General features: G+C 34.0%; 1 protein-coding gene across 1 annotated transcript in view; it reads right to left on the reverse strand.

The window, feature by feature from the left end:
- LOC106641906 (multicopper oxidase 3) overlaps positions 1-21,921 on the reverse strand; it is a 545,989-nt gene that overhangs the window by 313,590 nt on the left and 210,478 nt on the right. The gene's annotated exons all lie outside the window — the stretch shown is intronic.

Raw genomic sequence — 21,921 nt, forward strand, 5'->3', positions numbered from 1 at the left:
ACTCATGCTTGATAATGGCACTGCCACAAACCTGATTACATCAAACCAGATGCACTGTTATTCACGTGTAGTGACTAGTGGGAATATTAATATTACCAGATTAACACCTCACTTAGTTTCAACTTATAAGGCACCGTATATGACTATACAAGAGAAACCTTCCAATTTTCATGTGATTCTATAAGATTTTTGTCGACTACTTTATCGAATTTATATGATTCTATAGTATTAGATGGTCACGTTATAAGCTTCACTCCTTTTTTTAAAACTTTCGAAGAAATTGAGGAATGAAAATGAAATGAAAAAAAAAAGAAGGCAATAAAATTTAAGAGACAAGGGCATACAAATTTAATTTTAGCTACTACCCCTTATACTATTAAAAAAACAGAGTTTCTTAGGGATAAAATTGAACAACAATAATCTTATTACGAATAGATCGTAGAATAGCCCAAGAAGTAAAATAAACCTAAATACGAAAAATATGGAGACATAAAAGCTGATATGCATCTTTGAGATAAATATGACGAATAAATTTTATGAAGTCTACTAATAATAATACTAATGAAAGTGGCAAACACAGTAAAAATAATGGATTTGACGACCAAAATTATTGATATCAAGGATTATGTAATGATTAAAATAGATCTACGAAGAATTTAAGTTTCCGGCTACATTGTACCTAAATCTCTAACGAGACTAAAATAATTGACTGATTTCTCAATTTTCAGAAATTTTCTTTTTACTGGGAGATCCTTCACTCCGTACAAATCTTGTTGTACATAAAACCATGACGAAAAATAATATTTCTTTTAACACTAAACAATACTGTCAATCACCGTTACATAGAAAAGTTTTGGACCAACACGTAGCAAAAAAAACTTGATAATGGAATAATTAAGCCTTCGTCAATACCGTATAATTCACCTCTCTGGATTGTTTCTAAAAAATCTGATAGCTATGAAAATCCAGGACGGAGGGTAGTAATTGATTTCCGGAGATTTAGTAAAAAAAACCATTAGTTCTGCATATGCATTGCTCAACATTGCAGATATTATCGACCACTCGGTAGAATCTATTTATTTTTTTTAGTTTTCGATTAGGTAAGTGAATTCCATTAAATTCATATGGCTGAACATGATAAGCATAAAACAGCATTTACGACATTGTATGGGAATTACCAATACAGAAAAATGCACACAGGCTTGAAAAACTCACTTGAAACGTTCTATCGGCTAGTGGATCTCATAATCAGAGGTTTATTTGATGTTGAATCATTAATTTATTTAGATAATATTATCATTCACGCAAAAGATCTAGTAGATCATGACCATAAGTTTAGGTTACATTTCGACCAGTCAAGATCAGCAAATATGTTACTGTAGCCAGATCAAGTTAAATTTTTGCGAGAAGAAGTATAATTTCTTGGGCTTATAGTAGGTTAACGAGAAATCCAACCAGACCCTAAAATAATACAAGCCGTTAGCGGATTTTTTCAATAAAAAACTATAAAGAATATAAGATAATTTTAAGGACTAGCAGGATACTACAAACATTTTGTCAATGATTTTTTAAGAAAAGCTAAGTTGTTATTAGATTTTTTTAAAAAAGGAAAAAAATTTAATGGACCAAAGTGCAAGAGAAAAGTTTTTCAGTACTGAAAGATCATCTATGTCAACAGCCTATCTTACGATTTCCCGACTTTAGCAAATCATTTAAGCTAACAACAGATGCATCTGACTACGCTATTGCAGCACTTTTAAGTCAAGAAAAAGATGAGTTTGACTATCCTGTCCCCTGTCTTTTAAGAATTGTAAATCAAGCTGAAATAAATGATTCCACGACTAAAAAGGAACGCTTAGCTGCACTACGCGTAATGTATGATTTTCGTTTATACTTATTAGAAAATAAATTTGTTTTTGTAGCTGATAATGAGCCATTGAATTGGATGCATAGAAGAAAAGATTTGGATTAGCGTTTAATGCTCTAGTTGTTGAAATTCACCGATTATAAATGCACTTTCAAGTAGAAGCCAGGAAAACTCAATACCAATGCTGATGCATTATTTTCTTGATAATGCATCAACATAAGCATTCAGTTTTAGGAATCCAGAATCGGTAGAAACCTGGTAGGATCATTTCTGTATGCGGAAAGCAATATAAATAATCTATTATTATTATTTGGAGTAACGATGATGGGTTGACAAAACATAGAGGAAAAAAAACCGAAGGACAAAGTCAGAGAATAGGAATAGTAAAAACATCTAGTTTAATGATTATCAAACCTAAAGCACTGCCAATAACCTTGAAGGAGACAGTTGAAGTAACAAAACTTAAAAGCGAGAGCAAATTAAGAACGGACGTACCTTAATTGGCCAGGGGATCTGAATGACCTCTTGGTTTGAAAACAAATAAGAAGCAGCCAAAGTTAGATTATAGTATTATTGTTCAAAAGACTCGAACAAAAACATTGGTATAGCCACAGACATCATCTGCATACCGACCGAGTATATAATGAAATGTCTCTAAAAGTACATCAAAAGATTTTAGCTCATTAGAAGTACATTTTTTCAGAATCAGTACACTTAATGTCACATACTAGTGATATAAATACAGAAATCACCGGAATAAAACCTAATAGTTATAAAAAAAAGGGAATTCCACAATTATCAGTCAGAGATATAGTTCACCTTGGTGCATCATCGAAGATAAGATTGTTTTCCGAAAACGACTCGAGAGATACTGAAAAATTGTCAGAAAAATACATACAACCACTAGTATATGATCCTAGATAAAGTTGATTACGGCAAGATTTGACTGAGACAAATGTAGACTCAAATACAGATACTAATTTAGACTCAGACAAGAAAAATACTGAAATCTCCGTTGAACTCATTTTACTTAGTCAAGATTAAAATGACACTGCTTTTAAAGCCCAACCTTAAAAAATATTTTTAAAAATACAAACCTGAAAAAACTACGACAAGTAATATCATTAAGGTTACTTATCCAGAAACACAAAAGTTAACAAAGAAACTTTACCAAAGTCTTAAAAAATATTTGGACAAGTCTAGCAACAACAACGATAAACCCAAGTAAGTGGATATGGATTTAGTATCGGTAACTAGATTTTCTGATGGATATAAGGTAAATCCTGAAATTTAAGACATAATAAACAAAGTAGACACCTAAGACTTTTATATTTTTGTTGATTTGTTATTATTTAAAAGAGTTACAGATAACTCAAGACGTACAAAAGATTGTAAATCCCTATTTGATGAAGATAAAGTTTTAAGATAATATATGGTACGTAGAAAATTGTCAACTACCTATAAACTATAGACCTAAGCGAATTAACAATGTAATCACTACTTGATATTGCCTTACATACGAAAAAGAAAATATAGTTAACTTTATTAGCAAAGATTTCCAACCAGTCACATCTGTCCCATGGCTGTTGAGATTGATAGGTGCATAGGACTTTTATTATTTGCAATCAAAGGAACCAAAAGTTGGCCAAATAATAATAACGCCTTGTAGAGGACGTAATTTACTGTAAACTATAATAAGTGAAATATCAGCCAATTGAGTAACTTCAAAAGGTCTTGCGAAAGCTTTTAAATCACTCAGAAAAATGTTATTGATATCTTCATGTATTTCGATCTGAAAAAATCCCTGCTTCAACTCTACAATTGTAATATATCGTGCTATGGTCAGATGTTCTAATATATTACTCTGAGAAGGAAGTGGGCTACAAATTTTTGTTATCTTGTTTAGTTGCCTAAAGTCTGTTACCACCCTTTAGCGTTTTTCTCCATCTGGTCCTGCAATTTTTGGTACGATAAAATGTTCAAGCTGTAAGGTTTATCTTCAATTGTATTTATCAGATGTTTAAGTAGGTTAATTGTTTTCATTAGGATCCCGTCGAGTCAGAACACATATGGGTCAACTTCTATAAGCCCTTGCACATTTTTTTTCTTTTCTTCGTTACAATCTGATGTATAAACCAAATCTAAAAGTATTTTCGTTACCATAGCCATTCATGTCACAACCGCTATTAAGCACGATTTTTTTTTTTCATATATATGCAGCCAGTATCGTTTTTTATCTCGTAATCTAACTGTCCATTTCCTTCAAGGTTCTCGGCTGCTTTAAGCATTTGTACAGAGGTTTTCCCTACTGCTTGTTTGTCATCCCCAATAATGTCGGATGAGTCAGCTTTTTTCGTGGCGTATTACTTCAATCTTTCTACTACTAAAACTGTTATATTTATCATTTAGTTTAATTTATTTCAATATTCCGCATACACCTTACTGCTATTGTTCGCTGCAGTAAAATTACCAAACAAAATACGCTTCGAAGTTTCTGTAGCATGCATGTACAATTTGTCTTATTTTCGGCACATTGTTAAAACTTCTTGGTTTTCGTAGCGGAGTTTCAATTCCATTTACGTACCACATAAGGCGTACACATAAAATTATCGAGGGGTAGTCTTATACATTCCAAAGTATGCTGAGCTTTATGTGTTATTTTTTTTACTTATAATTTTTTCCTACTCTCTAACGCTACTTCTTAATCGAGAAAATTTTCTCTAATTATTCAGATTTTCATATTTGTATCAGCATAAAATTTCGCAACTTTGTTTGCTTAAGGGCTTTTGAAAATTACTGTAGGTGGTGTATATCTTATCTTGGACAAATTTATTTTTATTGTGTAAAATAGCAGCTGCTAATAGTTCTTCTTAGCATAAGAATTACTTCCCTTGCCCACAACTCATTTCATTACAACATTTTCATAGCATTCAGGCTTTACAAATATTTTCTTCTTGTACTCTTTATTACCTGATACATGACATGTGTCTCTTCCTTTGCTTTCTAATCAAGCATCAATTTTCGTCAAACTGTTTGATATAACCGATCCCATAAAGGCTGTGACCACTTTCTTTGCTATGATTATTATTCTTTTTATTATAATACTTATAATTTTTTTGTCTATAGCTTTTCTCGTCCATAAAGTGTTTTCTAATATTCCCCCTAGTACTAGCCAAAATTTCCATGGTTATTGGCTCTTTGACAGGTATAATTATTTTAATTTTTACTTTCATTGTAATTTTCCCATCGTTAATTCTTTTTTTTCTTTCCTCAGGCAGTGTAGCATTTCTTATTGATCTCCTTCTCTACATATTGACATAACTAATCACACCTGCTAGTAGAGTGTGTCTCTTAAACTCTCAGCAATATAAGCACCAACATTTCTGTTTACGGGTATCGCTTTATTTGTCCGTATCTTTTTTTCCTACATGCAGTTTACTATTAAAGAGGCCTACCACTAATATTTCAATGGCTTCCTCTAACATTTCCGGCTAAAGGCCCACTATGTTCCTGCTGTACAGAGTATTTAGGCCATAAATAAAATACCATAACTGCTCTTCTTCTTACTTAGTTTTTGTCACATTTTTCTCAGTCCACAACAAATAGTCTTGCCTTGTGTAACATCATAGTGCCATTATAAGGCCATTAAACGCGTCCACAATAATTTGTAACTAACTATTCATCCCCCTGCATTATTATTATAAGTTGAGAAAATAAGTTGTTGATTCCTCCTGTGCGGCAAAATCTTCTGTCAAGGGACTACAAAATTTGTCGATATAACTCAATAGAAATAAACGTTCACCAACCCAAACTATTGCTAGCCCTCTTAACCTCCTTAATAAAATTCCTATGAAATATTTTTCGTATTAAAAGGGGACCGTCAATTTTGTTACCTTAATAATTTGTTGGAACAACGAAAAACGTGTAGGATCTCCGTGAAATAAAGATATATCGTTTATTGCGTTATTTAAGTAGCCTAATGTATTAAAATTCAACTTTGGAGGGATCGGTATATCTATTTGCTGCCTAGTACTCGGGAAAAATTGCATAATTTAGTGCTAAAGATTATTTTGTATGTTATTTTGTACCAGCGGCTCCATTAGCTGATCTAACGAAGGAAAACAGTACATACGCTTTAGTACCTTGTACACATGTTATTATATCAAACCTTAGCCTATCAGTTTTATTGTCTGATGTATGATATTTATGATTTTGTATCTTTGAATATAGAGGTACTAAGTCGTAGAATAAGACAAAAAGTTGTTTAAAGTTCGTATTTTCTTGCTCTAGCTTCTTAGTACACTTTTCTTGTCAAATCGTTCTGCCAAGTCCTTCTATATTTACGTGATTATGTTTCCTGTCAATGTCTATTTTTTCTTTCATCGCAATCTCTTTTAATTCCAATGTTTTCAGTTCAGTTTTCAATATGTCTATTTCTCCTGTTTTATTTGTTGCCTTTATTAATTTTGTATTGGGATGTTTCTTAAATAAAATTTTAGGTCTTATGTTTTTAAACATTCTTAGCATAAGAATTCGATTTTTTTATCTATTGTTTTCCAGAGTACATACGATATAACAATCATTGTATCTGATTCTTCTTGTGTCATGAAACACGTATTAATTAAGGCTATTCTTGCGTTGTCTATTTCTTTTCGTAGGTCAGACATTTTTTTTATTGTCGTTAGAGTGGTCTATGCAGGGAGAGATGAAGGAGAAAAATAAATTTCTATCTTATTTTGATTTTATATTTCATTTTTTTCGGCTACTAAAAAAGGTAAAACTATCGCAATTCAGTTTTATATTAGTACGATAAAAAAGTTATTACTTACTCCAACGCAAAGATAGAAATAACGAACGTCAGTATAACGCTAGTCAACATCTTTATAATGGGTTCTTTTGTGAGTGGTTGTTGACCCTCGTCATTTTTTACTCGCCAATCAGTACAGATAATCATCTTCATTCTTTTATACCTGTTACTTCTCTGCACTAAGCTTGATTCTCCATGGTTTCACCTGAAAATTCTGAAATATTACGAGTGAGAAGTAAACAAAAATTATTTTTCCGACCAAGCCTATCCTAGACTTAGCACCAAAACTGTTACGCAGGATTCTGGTATTTAGGGTCACTTAAGAACAACAAGACAGTTAAGCCCAATTAATAACTTTCTTGTTATACTTTCTTGACAGAAGGTGCTTGGTCATCCTCATTTACCTATTACGACCACTTTCCCTCTAGTCTTCACGTTCTAGAGCAACCGAGCCACTACTGTGGGCATTTTTATGCTCCTTCTTTCTCAACTCGTCCTTTTTTCTTTTACAAAAAAGTTGTGGCCTATCCCACGCAGTATGTACCATACTGTACGTGAAATATCTGAAGTAGAAAAAAAAAAAAATTCTTATGCATTTCCAAAAGTATAAGATTTTTCGTAATATCATTGCACTGTCCATTGAAATAAAAAATAAATGTGATACATAAATAAAATTATTATTTACATACTGATTCACTATACAGGAAGATAAGTTCTTACAATTATGTTACACAGTTTATTTTTATTTAAAAATAAAAAGTACTGTCTCATTATACAAAAATTTTACTTCTACGTATACTGTTCAGTTTTGTCAAATATCTTTAATTTGAAAAAAAAGGTTTTTTAATGAATCAATTTTTTTGCAGAATATGTTTGTATAATTAACCCATTCAATTCAAACATAAATACATATGTTTTAAAATAAAACATACAAAATGTTTTCAAATAATGTAAAGTTTTAATTGCGTATTAGTTTCCTTCTTTCGTGCATTGCGCTTTACATGGATCACAGACTAAAGAGTAGACTTTAAAGAAATATTCGACATTTTTCAGTATAAAGAAAAAAACAATTTTTGTCCTTTCGTGGTTAATAGGACGATAAGCGAGGTCCACAAATATTAAAGCCTTACTAATAAGACAATGTGTTTACAAATTATTAGGGGTCTGATAGGGGTTTCTTGAAAAAAAGTACCAATAGCTGGAAGAGGAAATGCTTAAAGTAATTTAATTAAAAATAACATGATAATTGATATAATTTTACCTTATTTAAAGATGTGGTGAAAGGTTGGCTGAAGTCAATTCTTTAAAATTGTATGTATCACTTATTGGGTTATCCGGTTACTGGGTTATAAAATAGAGAGGGTGGCTGAACAAAGATAGTTGAGGATTAAGAGGATTAAAATAAAAATTTAATGTCATGTAAAGAAGGTCAAAACCAATAAGCTGTTTCTTTATTTAGAAAGGGGCTGAGGGGGTGGTGTATCCTGCTGGTGGCTTTTTAAAATTTAGTGGTAGTTTTAATGAATTAAAGGGATGGTAAAGAGTGGGATAAAGAAATAGAACCCAATTATAATATAGTAAAAACTGATAGGATCTTACTCTTGATAGAGTGGAGGCTGAGGGGTTGAGGGAAAGCGTAGAGGGGTTATTTGGATTTGTGACCCAAAGTTACCATGTAATACAGAAAGATGTATACCTATATATCAGCACTTCGGACGAAAACAAGCCCAGTTCAGATTTTCCCATTTAAAATAACATTAAAAAATCTAAACTGAATTTGTTTTTGTCTGAGGCGACGATATATATATATATATATATCTTTAGTATTAGTGTGTTTGGTTAATTCATGTACAATGAATTTGAAAAATATTTGATAGGTTAGCACCTACTGACGAAACGACATAGTCTGGGAGCTGACCGCAAAATAACTTTACTCATTGAAGCCCGCTTTAAACTTTGCAGGATGTACACTTTTCTGGCAACAAGCCTGAGCAACTACATGGGTCGCGTGCACATAATAAACAACATGGCACTTGCTCCAGCTTTTAAAATTTTTTCTCTGAAATGAATGTTTTATTATTGCTCAAAATGATCGATAGCTAAGTCAGTCTGTTTTCAATTCAAAAAAATTAACGAAGTACTCAAATTTCTCTTTTACTGTTCCTGCTATAAATATGAGGGATATTTTACATCATTTATTTAGCTACTTCTCTTGATGATGTTTATTGTTCCATAATAAATAATAGTCATGAAACACAGAATATACAAACAAACAGCTAGACACTACAACTGCACTACTACTACTATGTTGTCTTACCTTATTTTTCTTTTCTTTTTTTGTTATAGAAATTTATATACCTTTTACATTCTTGTTTTTGATGTAAAACATCTATTGGCACGCTTAGGGGTTTGACTGACGCGATGAAGCAACCAGTGCGATGGCACGATCTCCGGTTTAACTCGTCTGGGCTCGACACGGCTCGGCTCTCTATCTCTTTCTCCACGCGTTTACTGCCACCCCTCTCAATGAGTTTGCAATGAGTACTACCTGTATATATAGCTATACAAAAAAGTGTACATACGTACACACATATGTTACATATTATATGTGTGTAAAAAATTTTTTTAATTTTTATGGACTCCAAGAATCGAACCCAAATCGCGTGGATTGGTAGTCAGGGACCTTATTGATTGTGCTACACAGTATGCCGATATGATCTCTGTTCTTATAACTTGTGGAAACTAACCGAGAAACTTCTGAATTAGAAAATTAATCTATAACCGTGCTTTTTTATATTATATATAATTGATCCTGCCGATTTCAAAAGAAATAGAAATGATTATTTTTGAGTGGTCTAATAATACCAAAATTGTGTAAAATTGTATTTGAAAATTCGTTTTGCTTATATCTTTTAACGGTTTGATGTACAGAAAAAATACAAATACCAGCGTGTAGGGCAAATAATTTTCTATCAATGAGCACTTTTTGTTTTGTTCCGACTAACGCAAAATGTTGAGAAAAAATAAAAAAGGCATTTCGGCAGTACCTGTAAAAAAAGTAAGTGAGATAGAGAGAGCCATTGATCGTGTGCTGTCGTGCTTGCTTTCTCTCTTTCTGTCTCCGCTCTCTCTCTCTCTCTCTCTCGCTCTCTCTCTAGTACTTATACAGGTAGGCTTTTTTCACAGCTTTTTTTATTTTAATATTTTGCGCATGTAGAAAATGATGAACTGATATTAGAATTAGTATCATTTTTTTTATCATTAAAAAAAAATTTCTTCTCCGTTAACACGGGATTATCTGAAAATATCAATATTTGACCATAATGCAAGATTTTCCCGTGGATTTCCAATTGTGGTTATTCAAACTCCATTTTTACCCGTCTTTAACAAAAAGCCAACGAAATTTGCGCATGTGTGGAACTACGCACCGTTAACAGGTATCTAAAAAAAGAAAGACAGACAGTGAAAGCAATACACCTGATTGTTTGTTAAGCTGATTTATATACCTATGTGTAGGTAAGTATTACAGATATACTTTTTGCCCCGTATTATCGTTTTTTCTTGTTTTCGTTGTTTATATGTTAATGAACAAAAATAAATATAAACGCAATTTGCTTCCTCCTAATCTATAGTATTCACTGATAAAATTACGTATGTATAAATAAACTGTCTTTTTAATATAAAAATAGAAAAAGTATTTATTTTTTTTACTCTAAATAATCTTCATTTTATATCTTTCACTTGTTTGAGAGACTGGTGTGCGCTCGGTAGAAAAAATAGGATTCGCCACATACGTGACATTGCTCCATAGCTGCTTTACATCCCTCGGGCCACAAAATAGCCCCGAAGACAACGGACGTATATCTGACGTAAACTACTATGTTTATCATAGACAATCAAATACTAACGAGTTCATTAACATACTCTTTCATGTTTCACTTCTGTAATAGATCTCGAGATCCACACCTGATTTTTTTTGTACACTTCAGTTTAATTCCATCAGGGGCCATTTTGTTACTATTTGAAAAATTTTCGATTTAATTTTTTTTAACTTTGTTCAGCCTATATAACATTAATGTTGATGTTAATAAGAGTGATATAAGACTTTGTGTGATAAATTGTTGAATAAGTTGTGCTGTGGCCTTACTTTAAACTTTTTTTGTTAATATAATTTATTCTTTATTATTTTTTAAGAATATAATATAAAAACGTTCGTTGAAAATGTACCCAATAACCGAATATTCTTATTCAAATGGTAAATGTACTACCTTCACTACTTTGAAGTGAACTATTTATAATATCGTGTCATTGAAAAGCTATGTTTTTATTCACATATTATTTGGCATAGAAGTAAACCTTGTGCTTTAATTAACAAGCATCAACTGACCACTGGTTGTCAGCCAAAACAATTTTCGGTTGGTTTTTAGTTGGAACAGTTACAATAAATGTTTTACCAAAAATTTAAATACATATAACTAAACACTTTTTTGTATGAACACAGAATTATTAAAATAGAAAAAAAGTTATGTCACTCATTTAACGTACAAATTTCGAAAATAGATGCCTTGTAGCAACAAAGTGTTTAAATTTGAAACTTAAAACTATTATTTTATTCTTCAAGCAAAACCGTATAGCTACAGCTTTGACCAGCATTGTATTTTTTTGACTTTTAAAAAGTAAAACCCATAATTTAACATTAAATATAACAAATCATAGAACCTATTTAAAAATATAAGAATAAAAAAAATGTAAGAAGTAGATTTAATTATATGAAATAAGACTTCTATAATTTCACAAATGGCTTTAAAAAGCAAGTCTATACGTGAGAAGACATAAAGTAATCTTCTTATACAAAAAATTTTTTAAGAAGCAGATTGATATTTCAAGGAAATATTTTTGTTGAATACTTTTTGTTTTAAGAAAACGTGATCAAGAGAGCTTGTTAAAAACCATTTCATATGTTTTTCTTAAAAAAATTGAATCATAATATTTGCTTGAAAAACAAGCAAAATCCTAAAATCATTGGTGCAAATTAAAAATAAAAAAGGAACCACTATCTTTGAGATAAGCTGTAACTACAAAGTTAATTCTTTAATTGCTTAAATAAGCAATTCCAATTATCAAAAAAAAAAAAAAAAAAAATTGTCATTACGTACATTGTATCTAACATTGTTCAATCAGAGCATATTTTTGAAGATAAAAAGATTAGATACTGAACAAGTTAAGAAAAATAAACTGATGAAGTAATTTGTTTCTGTATGTATTAAAATAGAAATCAAAAAGGAGTTGTGGGACTAAGAGAATAAAACAGAAAATATAACAAAACAAAATAACAAACTAACTGTAATAGTTCTATAGGAGGCAAACGGGTATTATGAAAATGAGGGGGTCAAGAGAAGCTAAGTCTTATTATAAAAATAAGGGGTGATGATAAAAAGTGAGGGGTAGTATCTAAATGAGAGAGTAGAGAGGTTCATTATAAAAATAAAGGGTGGCTAAATGGGCAATGGGTACTGTTAAAATAAGTTGGGGCAGAGGGGATATTCTTTTGAGAATGTTACCTAATACAAAACTAGAAAACTGAACTAATTCTTTCTTAGATTAAAAGGGACTAAAGAGGGACCTATGAATGATAAGGTGTGCTGAAGATGGTGAAGAATTATGTGTAAAATTACACTCGTCAATCACTGTAAATATATATGTTCGTGCTTACAGAAGTTATCATGCAGATTCCATGTACTTTTTAGGTATATATTAATAAAACGGTGTAAGTGTGCAGACCGTTGGCAAAATTTCATTATTAAATTATAAGTACATCACACACTTTATTCTTTGTCTGTATACGTCACCTTTTATGTACATAAATATTGGATTATGTTGTTTAAATTCTACTTGATGTATGCATATTTCGCATACATACATGTACACATATATTCTTCTGCAAGAAGCACAATAAGTTTTATTAATCGCTTGCTTGCAGATTTATCACACCAACTTGAAATTCAATACCCCTCTTTTAAAGTTGCTGACATTGTTGGATTCTATAAATCAAATTTGAATTTATATTGGTTGAAGAGATATAACTGTTCATTGTACCTTGATTTTGCAAATGAACAGTGTATGTACTAAAGAATCTCTATTAATACCAAAATGACTTTTATAGGTTGTTCTGACGCAGTAGTTCGTTTTAATTCTACTGCAATAAATTGTAAAGATAAATAGTATTGAAGATACACCGTAATAAATTGTGTTGTTATATTTAGGCTAATTGTTTCGTATAATGATAAAATATTTTAAGACTGCTGTCGTCGTAAATAAGTGCAGTAGAAAAATAGCAAACAGGTAGTAAGTTGTTAGTTGGAAATAAGTGTGCTTGGTATTTATGTATTTTTTTGTTTTGTTGTTTATAAGGAAACAAAGTATTTTGTTAATAGTGCACGGAAATTCAGTGCTGTATATTGTTGATTGTGTGTCTAACTCTTCGTGTAAATAATAAGCTTTATTTTGGATAAGTATAGTTACAAACCACATTTTTTTGTTAGCTAAGTATCTAAGGGTAAATTTATACATATGGGTCATTCTTCTAAGACCAGTAAATTTTTTGGCCCAGAAGGGAAGAACACTCTAAAAAGGGTTCTTAAATGTACAAATAATTTTTTTTCACTGTCCACAAAAAAATAAGAACTAATTGTTTGGGCCTACTGGACCTTTACAAGAAAAATTTTGAAAACAACTTTTTTCTTAAAAAAAGGAAAAAAAATATCAGCAGTATAAGTTCTTTTAAAATCTTGTTATAATTAGGATAAGGGCTATGTTGATGGAAGTTTAACTTCTTTTTTACGTATACATCGTGTACTTACCATTCAAATTTGTACAAGTTTATATCTAAACCCATTATTTGAACATTAAATGAAGATACAAACTGTTACATAATTGAGTTACTATCTTTTACCAAAATTAACGTTATGAGCTCTTAAAAGCTCTACAAAAAATCAATACGTATACGCATGAAAAAATAATTAAATTTTTTTCTTGAGCTTACATTATAAACAAAACAGCTATATTTTTAACCATCACTTTCCAAGTCTTCAACCGAACGCTGTGCATCTGAATAAGATATACTGGTTTCTTTAGCGTTACGGGATTTCAGTTAATGGAGCGTAACAAGCTTTTATAAAATTTTTGGTAAATCAAGATTATGGTGCAACAAATAAAAATTAACTCTACACTACCAGTTATATTATTAAAAAAAGCTATAGTCTAATCTATCATGTTTCAAGTCAATAAACGAACGATTTGCTAACATACAAGGTATTTTTACACGTTGCGCGCTCTTACTTTTTAATTTAGAAGAAATAACTTAACAAATTTTTAAACTTGTTGGACTTGCAAATAGTAATACTAAAAAAATTAAATAAATTTGATCAACATTTTTAACCAACGAAAGATAGAAACCGTCTGATTTTAAATGCCTTAGTTTATTTTTCTCTATTAGTAAGAGTATTTTTGGTAGTCATAAGAATTTTGTAATATTGAGGTTTCACAACTTAATCATTATCCATGTATTGGATAGAAATTTTTCTTGTTATGAAAATAAATAATAATTTTACTTACGTTGTATATTTTAAGATTTTATGTCCATTCCCATGTTTTTCTTGACCGTTGTCAAAACTGTAAATTTACGATGGGGACATGAGCTTGTAACGCTAATTTAGCACTTTTTTGTCCGAAACTAAAGGAATACTTGTTTGTGTGCATAATGTGTGCTTTCAACAGAAAATATCCCTGAATCATTAAAAACAAAAGATTTCCCATCGATGTCTCCTTGTTTGTCGTTGTAATCGACTAGGACATGAAATAAACTGTTTTGGTAAAATAAACTATGTACAGATCTCTTAGAATGTTATTGAATTGGTGAAAATAGAAACAATTTGAGCTTTAAAAAAAAAAATAAAAAATAATAATGAATAGACTTACAAGAAAATTTTAGAACCGTCTCACTGATGGTATTAAAGAAAGTTTTGATTTTGAGACAAAAAATTTTGCTAAATTATGATTCTTATTTTGTTTTTACTTTTATTATGGTCAAGATATTGAAAATATTTTTTTAATCTTAAAAATTTAGTTCCGTTTTTGAATTATAGTGCATTTGTATTACTTATATTGCGTTACTTTTTTTGCTTTGGTAAAAATATACGGTATTTCTGTAAAGCAGTCATGCTTAAAAAATAACAGTAATGCACACTAACTATTTGAGTACTTCGTTATTAAATTATTAAATTTTTACAGTTAACTCTGTACCCATCCATAATTTAAATATTTACAGATTCTCAGCTGTCAAAAAAAAACAGACAATTAAACCTTCCATTTAAGTTCTTACAAACAATGCATCAGGCTCATTGTTTGTGACGAATCGCATGAAGAATGTTATTTCACATCCTGTAATAAATGTCTAGCTGTTGAAAAGTTAAAACTTTATTTAGAAGACATTTTTTAGGATGTCACAGGAAACATAAAATGTAAGCAGTGGGTACTAAAACTAAGGGCTGCTTACGAATCCTAGACAAATCATGCACGTTAGTTCATAGAAACATTTTGTGAAAAAGTTTTAAAAATTTTTCCACATGCTTTTTAACTATAAAACAGTTACAGTACTTACGGCTCGTAAAAGAATACCTCTTAACCGTTGAGTTCGTAGTTTTAGAAAATTTTACGGAGAACTGTGCATTTACCGTGGAAAATGCTGTTCCAGGATTTCACTAGAATAATGATGAAACATACAACATTGTTGTATATTTGAAAGATAATAATTCGTTGAATCATTGTAGTATCGTCGTTATTTCCAAATGTTTGCACTATGATGCAGTATCTGTCTACGATTATCATGCTATTGTTATAAATTATTTGAAAAAAAAATTTGGTACAGTAAATAAAATTTATTACTTCTTGGATGCTGCTCCACAACAATACAAAAATTACTAAAGTGTAATGAGTTTAGACAATTAAAAGAAAGATTATGGTGTAATAGCGGAAATGCATTTTTTTTTACTGCCCATGGGAAAAGTCCCTGTGACGATCTAGGAGCCACTGTAAAACGCAGTGCTGTGCGAGCTAGTCTTCTGTCGCTGAATGTGATCTTAACAGCTAATGATCTGTTTAACTAGTGAAGGGATACTCCAAGATTTCCAAGTATTTATTTTGAATACTTCGATCCAAAAGTGTGTGACGCGATGGAAAAAAAACTAAACAAAAAATCTACAAATAATTGTAGGATTAAGTCTCTGCATCAAAAGTATTGCCTAATAGCTTTAGAAAATGGTAACGTTTGTGCAAAATTATACTTTGAGTCAGACTTGTATAAAGATTATAAGATAATGTAATTTTTTTCAGTTGAGGTTATTTATTTTAATATTTACTTATCTGTGAGAATAAATAAAAATATTGACTTACTTTTTTTGAATGAGACACCAAAAACTTCTCTATTCGTTCAATTGGGTAAGAATAAAAATCTTTTATGTTTGATATAAGTATGCCCAGTTCACTTTCGTTTGCACATAAATGTAATATCCTTTGCAACTTTTTAAAATATCTTATAAGTTCAATTTTAAAAAAGATGGTCACGATATTGATCCAGCTATTTTGTTTTTTGATTCATAATCAGTGACTCCAAAAACTGTCAACAAGATAAATCAATTCTATAATAAGTACTTCTACCCTGTCTGGAAATAAATTTAGCTGATCGAGCTATGCGTAAGCGTGTATTATAACATTAAAATTTAATGAACTTTTTTCTCAATGATCATGACTTTAACAAACTTCTTAAGAAACCGTTTTTGACTTAAAATTTTTCGTTTTACACGATGGAGTTTTTGTAATAGGCACACGATTTAGTTTTTAATAGGCTCGGAATGTCTTCCATCATTTGAAAAGGTTGAAGTTGAGCGGCTGATCTCAGTCTACACCTGTAAGCCAATGGCCTCGTAGGACGATCTTAGCCCGTATGACTACGAGAGCGAAAAAGCCTAGTGGGTCGTACAGCCTTGTTATCTGAGACAGGATCTGTAGCTTGGTGATGAAATCGCCATTGATCGGGGCCTCACTCATCTTGTACTGCAACTCGTCTTCGATCAGGTTCCAAAGCTGGCCAAGCGTAGGCAGAAGGATTAGCGACGCACGAAGTAGTGCACAGCGATGTTCTCCGAATATTTGGCTGGCGCTGCTCCCTTTTTCCAGGCGGCTGCCTCCAATCGGGGCTCGCGGCCTCTTGAGAGGTACTCAGGGAATCTGAAAAATTACCCATCCACGATCGTGCAGAAACCCGCCTTAGGTCTTACTTGGAAAAATCTATACGCCCGTTGGTCATGCCAATTGTATTTCCAAGGAGACCCGAAGGTAAATTTTATCAAGTCTCTATGATTGATACAGCTGGAGTCAGGGGCAGACACTTTCGTTACGGCCATCAACTGCCCTGACTCTTAATTAATCGTTCCAGATCTAACCGTTCACAGACAGCTTTGGACGATGGCCGCATCCACGGGGACACCTCGAGGTGGCGTGTCCGCTGACTCCCGCCTGGAGTCACGTAGAAGTTACGATATGGGCAGGGGCACTACTCCTGACGGCCTTGTACCCTAGGCCGCTCGTACCCAGCTTTCGATGTTTGTAAGTTCGTACTATCCGTTCACAACCTGTTTCTTATGTAAACACTCCCGGCATCGGTCCCAGCCGCATCAAGGTTTCCAAAGGAAAGTTCCTTTCCTTGAGCAGTTCAGGGCGAGGTTGCGTTCAAAGGGAAGTTAACAAGCATGGTGACCGTGATTACGCATAGACGTTCGTATTTGGCGCTTTCTCAAACATGGGTAGTCGACAATTTTGTCGTATGCTACAATTTCTTACCTTTTGAACTTGTGCATGGTCCCAAAAAAATGGTACCGCACAATTTTATAGGCAGCAATGTTTTAGTTTCAAAATTGTTGCCACTGGCTTTAAAAATTGTTGGCACTTAGCCTGCCAGTCAAGTTTTGCCCCGTGTTTGATCCCTTACTTCGGACTCGTTGTCAAGTCACCCAATCTCAGTGGAGAGAGGCTTTTCGTATCATCCGCTTTTCAGTTCACAATATTAACGAAGTGACTCGACTGGCCGTGGTGTACTTAAGGCGACATATGCCTTTGCCTAGCGCTTCTGCGCTTCAGGTCTTGAGCTGAGACAAGCCCAGCTCTGATTGCAACTGGACCGTGGTCCTTATTTGTCCTCAGAAGGGTCATCTACTCTCTAGTCTTGCGAAGGGCAATGCTACTCTCGTTGGGGCTTATGCGAGAGTCAGTCAGTTGCTGTTTGCGCTTTCTCGCCTTTATTTGCTATTTGCTCCTGCTTGTAATCACTGGCAGATTTTACCTATCTGCTCTCATAGAAGCAAGAGTCACGCGAAGTATTGGGTGTCATTTTTTATGACGGCCCCCTGAGGATTCTGAAACGAGGACGCTTGTTCCCAAGCCAGCTCGTTTAGGGCAAGCCACTTCACTTTACCTTTAGTCAATCAATTCTTGCAACATTACTTTGAACTAGGTAGAGATAATCCTAATTTCGCCGCCATTGCAAGTCCCTTCACTGTGGGGACTCGTGGCGTTACCATTCAGCATCACGCGGAGACATTCGGTTAGGCTCTTACCAAAAGTACAATGAAAAACTTACTTCCTCTTGGTTTCGCTAAATGTCAAGCGTAGGCATGGCAAAATCGACTGTTAGCAAAAGCTCGACAAACGCTGGAGCAACAGCAGCGAAGAGGTGCCGTATCTGTTTGGAATTGGACGGCCACTTGCCAATGGACGTACCTACTAACAAGTAACCCTACCTAACTGTCACTCACCAATTTTGATAAAACTTGGCAGAGTGATAAAATAATAAAAAATATCAGATGTATATTTTTATACTTACCCTAACTGATTTTTAAGGGTAAAAACCACCCCTAATGAGCCATAAGAAGATCAACCTGCCTAAGCCTCGGAAAAGCTGTTTGAAACGTTTATTTTTCTTGAAATAATTAAGTTCTGCTTCTTAAAATCATCCACTTAATAACGTACCCTTAAACTAACCTTATATATTTTAAAATATACCCCCAAGGGGACAAGCAATGTTAGCTTCGCAAAAGGTAGCACCTTGCAGGGCATGTTGAAGGTGGAGTCAGAGTTTGACTCCAAAGCCTGACCCAGCCTCTGGAGACAGATGTCACTTCACATACACCTGTAATTGCGATGCGTGCAGCGGTGACCGAGACGTAGAGAGCCTGAACGACATGATCAGCCTCGTACGACTCGTTAGAGCACGAGTCGAGGAGGGTTTTGGCCTGATAACTTAGACAGTAACGGAATGTAAGAGTCACTATGGTGGTGGCCATCTATCGTGTGCTGCCAGTGGGTGCTGCACAGGTGGTGGTTTCCTGCTCAACGTTCTCTTGGAAGCCTTCTTGATCTGATGTTCTGGTCAGGGCACTCTTCACAGAAGTGTCTGATGCTGGAGATTGTTGTCTGTCCTGGTGCAGAGCTGTGTGGTGTTTGGCTTGGCAAGAGTGGCAGCATTGCTTAAACTGGTACTCGCCTTGACGATGGAAAGGACTCAAGCAATTAAAGCATAGTTGCGCCAAGAACACGAATTTTCTTCTCTTGGAACCGATTTTTGCAGAAACGTAGGGTAGGAGCCAGTGTAGTAGGTGGCAGCGCAGCAATGGTACTCCCATGGCTTGTCCAATTTGTTCGGCTTGTTGGTGATGATGGCGAGAGTAGTTGATTTGACGCACTTGGAACTTTCTTTGGACACCATCAAGCTTGCGGTGGCAGCAGGGGCCTGGTTGTCTATGTTTGAAGTGTCCAAATGCTCCAATGTTTTGATGCATTTTTCAATAAACTTTTGAAGTAAGTCAAAGGAGGTAAACATGACTTGGTTTGCCCCACATTCCTTGGCTTAGTCTACCTGTGTGCTGGGAGGTATCTTGCTGGTGACGCAGTAGACTAAGAGGAGGTCACATTTAGCGAGTGGCTCACTAAGTGTCTGGAAAGGTTCAGAGATTATGGAGCTTACTCATGGGCTTCATGGACTTGCCATTGATTAAAAGTGCTCGGAATTCATCGACGAAGCTCTGCCAATTCTTGAGGTCCCTACTGAAGACGGGAAGCTTGACTTTCTCAAGCAGCAAAGAGGGGTACATAGGTCAAGGGGTTGTGCCATTTATCAGCGTTGGAGCCAGTGCAGGAGGAGCCACGCTCTCTTCAGCTTTCATGGTTGATTCACGCTCCTAGAATATATCTCGAGCGCCTGTTCGTAGATTTCCTCCTTGAAATACGGCCGCTCTTTAAGATCATCTTCATAAGGATACAAGGTAATGTTGCTGTCCTCGAGCTTCTACCAACAGCCATCAAGAACGTGCATACAATGCTAATAATCATAAACGTTGAATGCATCAGCTGCTTTAAGCTTCCACGTGGTAGCGACAAAGTTCTGAATATATGTAGACAGCGTCTTTTGCTAAAACAGTAGTATCTTGGTCTCCTTATCTGTTATGGTGATTAAAAAAACAGAAAAAAAAGAAAGAGCTCGAAATGCTTTGAAAGTGATAGCTTAGCCGCGCTGCTCAAGCGATGTAGCGTGCTAGTATTTACTAGGTACGGCTGACAGGGCACCAATAATTTCGGCATGTGAACTCATTGATTCGTAAACTCTCCACGGCTCGTTACCAAAATGATGAGAGAAGAACGCCAGAGTCCGTTTGCATGTAGGCTTCTGACGTGTGCAAAAAGTGCTGTTGCGAGCTGTCCTCTACGTGTAAAAGAGAAGAGAGAAAGCACTCACTACTGATTTGCGTTATCTATATGAAAAGATCGAGAGAAAGGGGGTCGATTGCCACTACGGAGCTGATGCCGAGATAGCTGCATTTCTTTCGTCTGACGCTACTTGGTGAAAAGGAGAAAGAGGGAGAGAGAAAGATCACTGTTGCTGATGTGAAGCTGAAGCGAAGCCGTGTGCATGAGCCTTCTCATTATGGTCTCCCTTCTGCTCCGTTTCCGGAAAATTGGCTGCTCGATTAGGGCTTATTAATGTAATCAAATTAAAAAGTTGGATAGCGTTGCGCTATCTCACGCACTGATGTTCGAGTCCTGCATGGGCATTATATCGTACGAAGGAATTTCACAAACTGTGTGCGACTAGCTTCACTCGTGGCACGAACACATACACTTCTGCTACCCTCACGTTGATAATGGCTGCCTACCTTGTCACCTCGTGATCACTCGCGATCCGATATCAACTCCTTGCGGATTTCGATGTACTCAAAATCCAGCTCAGAGGACCAAATATTCGTATCAATGAAGCGAAAAGTAACGAGCATGGCAAGGTAGCGTTCGCGAGCCAATTTTCTTTTCCCTCTTCATCAGCTTCGCGGCCACGGGTTCTTTTATTCCTGTACAGAAGCTTACTGTTTTGCCATGGTTTTATCATGGGGGGCGTGCAAGCAGAAAAATTGATTATCGATTGGATCGATGAGACCTCTCTCTTGGAAACCCAGAAATTTTGAAATACCGTAAAAGACTGTAACATTAATTATTTTATCTATGTTAACAAGTGAATGAAGTCTTTGTTAATGAAGGTTACATGGCTTATCAACAAACTTTTTTTCTTATTAATTAATGTTAAAAGTTGGCTTCTTCTTTTTTATCTTCATTCAAATTCATAAGATCTCATAGTAAAGGATCTATATATTAGGGGTTAGTATAACTGTAACCTCGTAGTACTGCCCTTCATTTGTTTTATCTTTTCAGTGGATCTTCAACTATTTTAATTATAGTTAGTAGCTCATCATCTCTATGAATTTAGAACTTCTTTAATTTAAATAGTGCCTTAGATATTGAGCTGCTACTACAACTTCTGAGCATTGTTTTTTGATAGTAATTTAATTTTGATAAGCTATTATTAGAATAAAGAGTGAAATGATTAAAAAAAAGGTTTCCTTATTATATAATAACATTGAAGTTATTTTATCGCCAGCACTTCTCAATTATTAGAACACACCTTACTCACACCAAGTGCAGAAAGCTTAGCCCTGCTACTTTCATGATAAAACCACTTTTTCAATACTCGGCCTGTTAACATTTTGCTTTGAACATTAAGAGATATGCATGTCACATTTATTTTATTCTAATGACTTTCAAACTTACATTTGTTAGTAAAGCTGTACAATAGGATTTAAGAAACTTAATT

This window comes from Copidosoma floridanum, unplaced genomic scaffold (assembly GCF_036245765.1).
Source record: "Copidosoma floridanum isolate Cflo_tuat_1 unplaced genomic scaffold, Cflo_Japanese_pri ptg000021l, whole genome shotgun sequence".
NCBI lineage: Eukaryota > Metazoa > Arthropoda > Insecta > Hymenoptera > Encyrtidae > Copidosoma > Copidosoma floridanum.